Below are 9,883 nucleotides of genomic sequence, written 5' to 3' on the forward strand. Positions count from 1 at the left end.
TCTCTATCCAGTGCTTTTGCTTCAGTAAAGTCTCGTTTTACAAACCTATGGATCAACAATTGGCTCTCTTCTGACAAAGGAAAAATTTTACAGTCTCTACAAAAGAAACCAAATGACCTGGAAATGTACAAAAACTTGCCCAGACATGTTCAAACATTTTTAACAAGAGCCAGAACAGGTCACATTGTCACTCAATTGTACCTACACCGATTTCAGATTTCTGATAATCCTACTTGTTTGTGGTGTAATAATCATGATGAAGATCTGGAACACATTCTTTTATACTGTCGATCCATAAACCACAAAAGAAGTAAATTAAAATCATCAGTACCAGTTGCAGAAGAGACAGCCCTGCAGTATATATTGACTACACCCCAACTCTGGCTACTAGCAACAGGCATCTATAATGAACACTGATAAAAATACCCCTCATTTCTCGTGAAAAACAACAACTGAATAGACTACAGTGGACTATAGTGGACTTTATGTTGTCAGCAAATAGCTGGATACATTAAGAAGATTGATTGATTGATTGATTATTCTCAAACATCCTTAACATCTGTTCCTCTCTCAAAGTGAGAGTCCAAGTTTTACAACCATAGAGAACAACCGGTAATATAACTGTTTTATAAATTCTAATTTTCAGATTTTTTGAGAGCAGACTGGATGACAAAAGCTTCTCAACTGAATAGTAATAGGCATTTTCCATATTTATTCTGTGTTTAATTTCCTCTTGAGTGTCATTTAAATTTGTTACTGTTGCTCAAGATATTTGAATTTTTCCACTGTTTCAAACAATAAATTTCCAATTTTTATATTTCCATTTCGTATATGTTGTGGTCACGAGATATAATCATAGGCCTATTTTGTGATTTCGAAATTTATTTCCATACCTATCTCTTTACTTGCTTCAAGTAAAATTCCCGTGTTCTCCCAATAGGTCGTGAATTGTCTCCTAACATCATCCACATTATACAAGCAGCTGATGTAACCCGTTCAATTCCAAACCCTCTCTGTTATCCTGGACGTTCCTAATGACACATTCTAGATCAAAGTTAAAAAGTAAAAATGATAGTGCATCTCCTTACTGTAACCAGCAGTGAATTGGAAAAGCATCAGACAGAAATTGGCCTATACGGACTCTGCTGTACATTTCACTGATGCATTCTGAGCTAGAATGAAAAATGAACATTCAAATTTACATGAAATAGCAATCAGATTTCTTCTTTATTTATCCACCACATATCTTCGTGAAATTTCATTTTCTGCCATGACCATGCTTAAAATGAAACAGAGGAACCACCTGCTGCAACTTTGACTGTCTCAGTCTGGCTATCACTTCAATTCATCCCAGAATTAACAAGGTAACGGACAGAAGACAGCAACAAAAGTCTCACTAGCCTCACTAAAACCGTACAAATTTTCAGGTGTAATAGAAATCAAATAAATTAAGCACCTAGGTTAACTTTTTCAATCACATAATTATTGTTAGGTTAATGTGCTACATTTTTAAATTCATAATATTAATTAGTTTTTTTAACAAAGTATTAACGTGAACCAGAATCAGTGTATTAATTAATGTTGGAAATAGTGTTCAAATTAAGAGATTCATACATTTATATACATAAAATTACATACATTGCATATAAAGACATTTGGCATGTATGTGTGTTGATAAGTGCTTCTCGGAAATGTTGCCACCCTTCTGCTGCTTCACAAGTTAACTCTGATTCAGGTATGACAGTTATGTGACTTAGGGAAGTTTGTAGCCGATTTTTAGAAAAATTTCCTGGCCAGCCAGTTCTACATAGTTATACAGTATGAAAACTTGTCCTTAAATTTAGGAAAACAGATCTTTAAGTGATAGAATTCCTAAGTGAAATAGACGTATTATTAAAGAAAAAGCTTGAAATTGGAGAACATTAGAACATTCTGTAAATAAATATATATATTGCATTGCACAGGAAATAGATATTTCATATTATCAATTTATGAAGCCACTAAAAAAAAAAAAAAAAAAAAAAACTAAAATCTTGAAGAGTGTGCAAATTCAAGAATTACAACTGCATGACAATGTAGGCCTACTCTTAAGTTGAGTGAATGTATATAATTATTGGATTCTGCTAATGGTATTGTCGACACATGGCCACAATTTAATTCCTCAAATGAAGTGGAGCTTCATTTATATGCTCATGTTCACAGAACAGTAGACGCTGGGTCGCTGGAGTATTTTCAGAGCCTTCTTCCTTGAGTGTGACTGCATGTGGTGGCTGGAAGCATGATGATTGCCAGCAGAGTCGGATATTCATAGCCCCTTAGGTCAAGCACATTGATTGCCTATGCAGATTACAATAACTGCCCTTCTTTGTCATAGATGATGTTGTAAATAATGTCCTTGTGCCACCCCACATATCTCTCACACTTTTTAAGAAAATTTGCATTAACATGCATTAGCTCTTCTTCTGAAATTTATGCAATTTTCCTTCTTATATTCTTCAGTTCTTCCAACGTATGTGGATTATTTAGATACACTTTATTTTTTTAAGTTCTCCCATAAATAGAAATCAGATCTGGGAATTGTGCTGGCCATATTTTCTTGCTGATTACCCTATCTTCAAACATTTCCGCAATTAATGCTAACGAGAGATTAGCTATAAATGCGCTGTAGTGGAGTCTTGTTGAAAAAATGACTGTGTACAGACCCAGAAACAAAATTTGGGCCACCTGAATTTTCCAAGTTTCAGTTATAACATACTGCGCATGCTCAGTGCTCAGTGGAAGTTGGAAAATTTAGGAGGCCCAAATTTTGTTTCTGGGTTTGTACATTAATTGTCAGATAATTGGAACACATTTTGCAGAAAGAAACCAATCCACAAATAAATTTAATTACTCAATAATTAAATAATTTCAAGGATCCACATTTTGAACAAAGCTACTTGGTATAATATGCTTTTGATTAAAGCAATAAGTATGTAGTTATATTTACTTGTGAATTTATCACTCACGTTTACCTTTAAAGTGCGTTTTTCTCAATTTAGGTATAATGTGGGTTGGTTCCTTTCTGCAAAATGTGGTCCAATACTTCTAGAAATGGTGTAATTATGTTATCACTGTAAAATCTGGTTTTTCTGTGCTCCAGTATCTGTTGTTCTGTGTTACTACATGGTCATGTGAATAAAACCATGCTATTCGTGAAAAAAATTAAATATGGATCAATAAAGCAATTATTAACATTATTCAACATCGAATATTGCAGAAATTTACTCGACTCACTTTATCACGTGGCTGCAATTTCTGAACAAATAAAGTGATATAGTAGACACATTAATTTCGAGATCTTACATGGATCATGTTGTACATATACGATTTGTACTCATCGGGAATTTAGAAAATAGATAAAATATTTAGTAAAATATATCGAAATAACCGACATATGGATGAAGTACTAAAATACAATATAAGAAGCTATTTCAGAAGAACTAATGCTTGTTAATTCAATTTTTTTAAAGTCGTGAGAGCTGTGTGGTGACATATTTCCAACATTTTCTATGACAAATTGGTTATTGTAATTTGCGTTAGCAATGTAAGCGCTTGATTTAAGGGGCTTTGAATGTCCGACTCTGCCTGTTATAATGATTATAAGAAGAAAAATAGGGTCTATATTTTTTAATATGAGAGAGGTCACACACAAAAATGATAGCATTAATTTTTTAACAATTGTCCGACATTAAAAAACAATCCTTAAATCTGTATTTAATCGTACACCATCCTACGGCAGGACATAATGTCCTCATCGTCCTACCAAGTTCAAGTGATTATGTAGGATTTCTTGTCCTGCCGAGGGAATGTTCACCTACACCATTGACAAGAGCGTTTCTTTCTCTATTAGTGCAAAAAAGAATTAAGTTGGTACGACATATTTTTGCTGAGATATGGCGGATTCTTTCAGTAATGGTGCGCGAGTTTTCGCTAAAGCAATTCTCTTTGATGCAAATGAAAGTAACGCTTGGAGTAAGTCTGTTTTTGGTGATACGTGAAGGAACTATATTGAAGGTACATGGGAAACTTGTTAAAGTAAAATGGAATATTGATAACAGAATAACGTGGATTCGTGTCTCAGACATATCTAACATAGCACTTCTTTTAACTCCAATAATTTTTCAAAGTCGGACAAGAAACAATAAGGATTCAGAGAAAATGTATTGTTTGCTCCAGAATCAAGGCGATGAAACAAAAAGCTAGTTACTTTTGTGTTGCTTGTGGCCCAAGAGCATTTAACGTGGAATCCTCAAACTAAACGTGACTGTTTTGCATGGAATTTCTGCATAATTAATGAACGTTAGTATTCATATAATGATGCATATGACAATTCGTATAGAACCGCCGGGCCGCGAGATATTCTCTTGGAATTTGTCATTTTACTTTTCTAAGCATTTTTCAAACAGAACGCCGCACCATTGATGCAATGCAATAGGAATAACTGCTTCGGGAAAATGTAGGCCTACAATTCGGCAAAACTGATGATAGGAATAATGATTTCGGAAAAATGGTCGGTACGCGTCACCGCTTCGCCCTACACTTGCGTGAACACTTCTCCCGCGTCTCCGAACTGCCGATCAAGCTGCCTCTGAATCCTATGTTCCGAGCTGACGACTCCTGCTTTAGGGTAGCCTATAATTACGGAACACGAACAGGGTCTTGCACTTACCGAACTACTTGTTTCGTATGTCGTCTAGCATCTCCTCGGAAATTCTGAGCCACTCGTCTTATTTCCTCGAGTGTCGGTGGTGTCGGTGGCGGCTGTGTCCCCTCTGATGTTGAAGGCTCTGTAGAGTCCTTCATGTCGGTGCCTGGATCGTGTGGGCCGATCTCGAGGGGATCCGACCATATTACAGTCTTATTCTCGGATTTGTCACCCGGTTTCATTAAAATAGATCGTGGTTCTATGTTCTCCGCAGAATTTGCTGTGTCCTCCTGGTGTAGTATTTTTGGAGATGAGAAGAGCTTATCGTCCATGGTCGGCAATTTAGGACGGGGCTTTTCTCTATCGGTGTTCCATAGATAGTAGGCCCCTCCTGCTGCAGCGCCTCCCACTGCCAGCTTAGTTGCGTTCGCACTCAAAATTCGCACAGCTAACCGCCACATCATCTTTTTGAAGACTTATGTTACCAGTCTACGATGCACCACCTGGACTCTGTTACGAATGCATTGTTGATGACACACACTGCAAATAACACAATCAGACGAGTCCGTTCTTACTAGTTTAATGTTTTCTCTTCAATTACGTTGAACCGTAAGATTCTTCTATGCAGTGCGGATCAAACTAGTAATCTTGTCCACCTCTTTCGCCTACACTTCTCTGAACGCTTCTCCCGCTCTCCAAACTGCCTCTGAAACCTAAATGCTTCGAGCTGATGACTCCTGCTTTAGGGTACAATTACGAAACAGGGTCTTGCACTTACCATACTACTTACTTCATATTTTTCAACAATTTTGAGCAATTTGTCAGTTTCTTCTAGTGTCAGTCTTTTACTCTGTGGTTTATCACTTGTCCATTTGGCTGTTATGGACGTAGAATCTACGCGCGCACGCTGGCTGTGATGGACGTAGTTTTTATGCAAATAGCGGTGTGCACAGTTAATGATTGTATTACAAGAAAATGCTCCATAAACATCTTTTTTGAGTGTGAATATAACATAAACTTACCTCTAAATGTTGTGTTGAGTATGATACATTCCGAAACAGGGTTGGAAACACAAGGGAACAATGCCACATGCAGCATATATGATAGGTACGCACTTCTTTGCAGATACGCTTGGACACAAACCGAAACACCGACGGGCTGCATATTTCTTATTTTCTTTGGAGAGGATTCATGTCAGAAAATGTTTTTCTTTTAGACGGAAAATTGCCGGTTTTTATTACTTTTTCCCACCAGTATGGATGGGGCGTTCAACGTAGTGCTTTTGAATTAGTGCACTGGCAACAGTCAGTCGGAAGTCTAAGTAAGGCATCTTTCTCCCTGGATTCAGCACTTTTCATATGACGAGGCTGTTGTATAGAGTAACATCCATCATGTGCGAAAATAATTACTTGTACAATTTTATTGTTTTACGTATAGATGAATAGGCCTGTGTCACTTGGTCCACCAAGTTCACGCCCCCATATTCATATTGTATTCGTGCACTACGTCAGGTTTCAACTGTGGGCTCTCTTTCCCTGTTTCTATCATATTTACCATGGCATGGCAGTTTGATAGAATTGACACCTCCCTCTTATCACACCACACAACGTATGCTAGGAGAAGGAGTTACTTTACCTCCATTTCTCCTCTCTTGAGGACTTGATTACGAATGACTTTGGATAAACCAGCTCGATTTGTGCGTACTGTCCCACACGCATTAGTTCCCCTATTGTAGAACAGTTCTATGAATAATTTAGGTGAACTGTACCAGTTGTCTAAATATTATAAAGTTCTTCCCTGACCCCGCCACGAGTCTGCAAGGTGCATTACTATTGAGCCAGAAAGTCCCAAATCTGTATTGTCTATGTCTTTTCCTATATATACAATACTATTGTACCAGGTGGCCCAGGTTCGATTCCCAGTCGGGGCAAGTTACCTGGTTGGGGTTTTTTCCGGGGTGTTCCCTCAACCCAATATGAGCAAATACTGGGTAACTTTCGGTGCTGGGCCCCGGACTTATTTCACCGGCATTATCATCTTCATCTCATTCAGACGATAAATAACCTAAGATGTTGATAAAGCGTCATAAAATAGAAATTTATTTATTTAATCTGGCAGAATTAAAGCCATAAGGCCTTCTCTTCCATCCTACCTACTAAAAATAATGGTGGAGTTAACACGCGTAATTGAGGTTTGTTTTCCGATCAAAGTAATCAGCACTTTCCAACAATGTGGCCTCCGCGATCTCCAGATTTGATTCCGGCCGACTTTTGTTTGTGGGGTTACCTTAAAGAACGAGTTTACCTGACATATCCAACATCCCTACTGCAACTGAAAGATGCCATCTCGCATTAAATTGCCAATATTCCAAGACATTATCTGCAAAATACTATCCATGGTGTCGCAGAAAGAATGCTAGACGTTGAATAAGAGAACGGCGGACATCTTCCCAATATTTTGTAAACCCGGTTGTTTGCCCAACATTGTGATGTTTTTTTTTTTTTCCTTATCTCAAATATTATAATATTTATAGCGGTTTAATATTTGAAACTGACTTTTGAAATGCCCTGTATATAAGAAAGTGATCTTGACAATATTAAAATTTACATTCAACATTATTACCTTACTTGTAAAATGTGTAATGAAAATGTAGGCCTGTGTGTGTAATTTGGAACCAAGTTAAATCTTTTCATAGAAGAAATAACCCTTGGTCAAGTTCAGGCAAAGATGGGTTTCTCATATCATTTTCAGAATGACTCTGGAGTTCATTGAGCCTCCTGTAAATTTGAGTACCTACCGGCTCTTTCCAGGGTAGTACGACAGTCTAGTATATGCAGTAACGAAGCTTGAGTTGTGAGGGTGCTAGGAACAATAGACTGTGCCGGTACTTTTTCGCATTGTTTGTAATGAGGCGATATTAGTAGCCCTAGTGGTTAACAGCTATCTATGGATGCATATTTACTACGTATTGAGCTTCGTGACTATATATATTAGACTTTGGTACTACAGTGTCGACTCAATAATCAGTACCCTGCTGCCGGAGCATGATACTGAACACGCGTCCTAGTGCCGAGATCAAGAAAACAAGAGAGATTTATTTTATTTTCTTGCCTGTAATGCCCTTCTGGCTTACACATTGATAACGGTTCTTTATTTACGATTTATTCTAAAATTATTCCGTAATTCAAATTTCACTTAAAGATATAGTGGTTAAATAAGAATGGTGGGAAAGATTGAAAACTGCCCACTAGGGTGGAGTGAATTTATACATGAAATTGTTTTTTATCTGTTTTCTAAATGTAGTAGTTGCAAAAATCTGTTTTTTCACTTAACTTAGAAATGTGAAAAATATGGAGTTTCTACATTTAATTTTTGAGGTGCCCCAAGGGCTCTTTGTATATTTGTTCTGTTATTTTGTTTTTCATTACATAGCTAATGAATTGCTGTAAGATCACATATTTAAACTTTATTCGGAAGACTCTAAATTGGGGTTGCAGTATACAATATTTTTCAGGGGATCCAAAGGGACAAAATATATAGTATTTTACATAAAATAGGCTATGACAAAAATTCCATTTCAGCCCAATTATTTTTTTAGTTAGAATTTATTCTTGTTGTCTTTTTCATTTTCTTTCTGAGTGGTAACTAAATCAACAGGTCCAATTATCATCCTTCTTTCTGTTCTTTAATCTAGTAAAACATTCTTTCTTGTTTTGGAACACGGCGGTCTTTATCACAATTAGGCCTACAGTATTATTTTTTTTTTTACATTTGCAACTACATATATCAAATAGTTTGTTTGCTTCTTCTTTGAATTTGCCAGTGTTGTCATTTTAGTTGTCTCTATGTCGTTTCTTACAAGGCTTCATTAAGTTTGTGTATTGATCATGGTTAGCACGAATCAGTTGTAATATTCTTGTATGACTGACCTTCGGAATTTATGCCTTTACCTGGATTTCTTTAGTTTTAATAGAAACTCTTTCTGAAATCTCTCCAACCGTATTTTTCTTTTATTTGAAGTCAGATTTTAATTCATTTTTGACCCATAGATAATATTATTCATTACGTCATGATAGATAGGTAATTGTGATGGGTTCAGCCCCTCTGGCATTGCGAATACGGGATAGAAGACAGATTTCTTGTATTAATATTAGAGATATTCTGATTTAAATACCCAGCAACATAAGAAGAATGCATTTCCATTAATTTTATTATATTAATTAAATCATGCCTAGGAGTTTTGTGATTATTCCCAATTTTCTTATAAATTGAGGTTTTTGTGACACTTCAAAATGAAACAACAGGAGACCGAAAATATGCAGAGTCTTTTAACATGTTCCTGGTATCCTGTTCAGATTAAATCAATGGGGAATGTTCTTTCGCTAAAAAATCTGAACCTTACAATTTTGTGAAAATTTCAAAATATGATGCTCTCGGGGCACCTCTAAATATTAATCTACTAGAGAAAATGTATTTTGCATTGTTCTTTATATCTCACCACAACTTTTCCCTGGTATTATTACATTTTGATTCCATAAACTTCATATTTTCACTCCACCCTACTGTCCACTGCTGATGCCATAGAATATGCCGGGAAACGAACCTCTGATTCGAAGTCTTCATCTACGGCTGAGCCTCTCACAAATAGAGAATACTGTAAGTTATAGTACATATGGAACTGTGATGAAAATGTATGGTGTTGACCGTGTTTTGATTATACTACATTGAATACTGCAACTTTATCACTAATTCCCACATTTTATGTTGTGAATGCAGCCTACAAAATCCACGTAACCCTGTCACTAAACTGTGGTTTATTACTGCTAATACATTACATTAAACTCTTAACGCCAATCGCTTGATGATACCAGCTTACAGCACATTTACGTACTGTAATTCTGCCAATTATGTGGTCACTCACACTTGAACGGGACAGTAGGTTCATGGTGTGTGAAAACCAGGCGGTTGTGACGACGTGGGGGGGAGGTTTAATAAATTTGAGGCGGGATTGAAAATACATTTACAGAGTCAGCTTTCTATTCAAATGATTTTGGTTCGAATTCGGACGAAATAATTATCATCACTAAGGACCGTATTCTGACCCAGGGCGTACTGAGATAAAGTTAGTTGTTCATAGACTATATTGATGTGACGTCGTGTTTGGCGTGTAATACAGGTACTGTCAGGGAACAAATGCAT

This window comes from Periplaneta americana, chromosome 11 (genome assembly GCF_040183065.1).
Source record: "Periplaneta americana isolate PAMFEO1 chromosome 11, P.americana_PAMFEO1_priV1, whole genome shotgun sequence".
NCBI classification, from domain to species: domain Eukaryota; kingdom Metazoa; phylum Arthropoda; class Insecta; order Blattodea; family Blattidae; genus Periplaneta; species Periplaneta americana.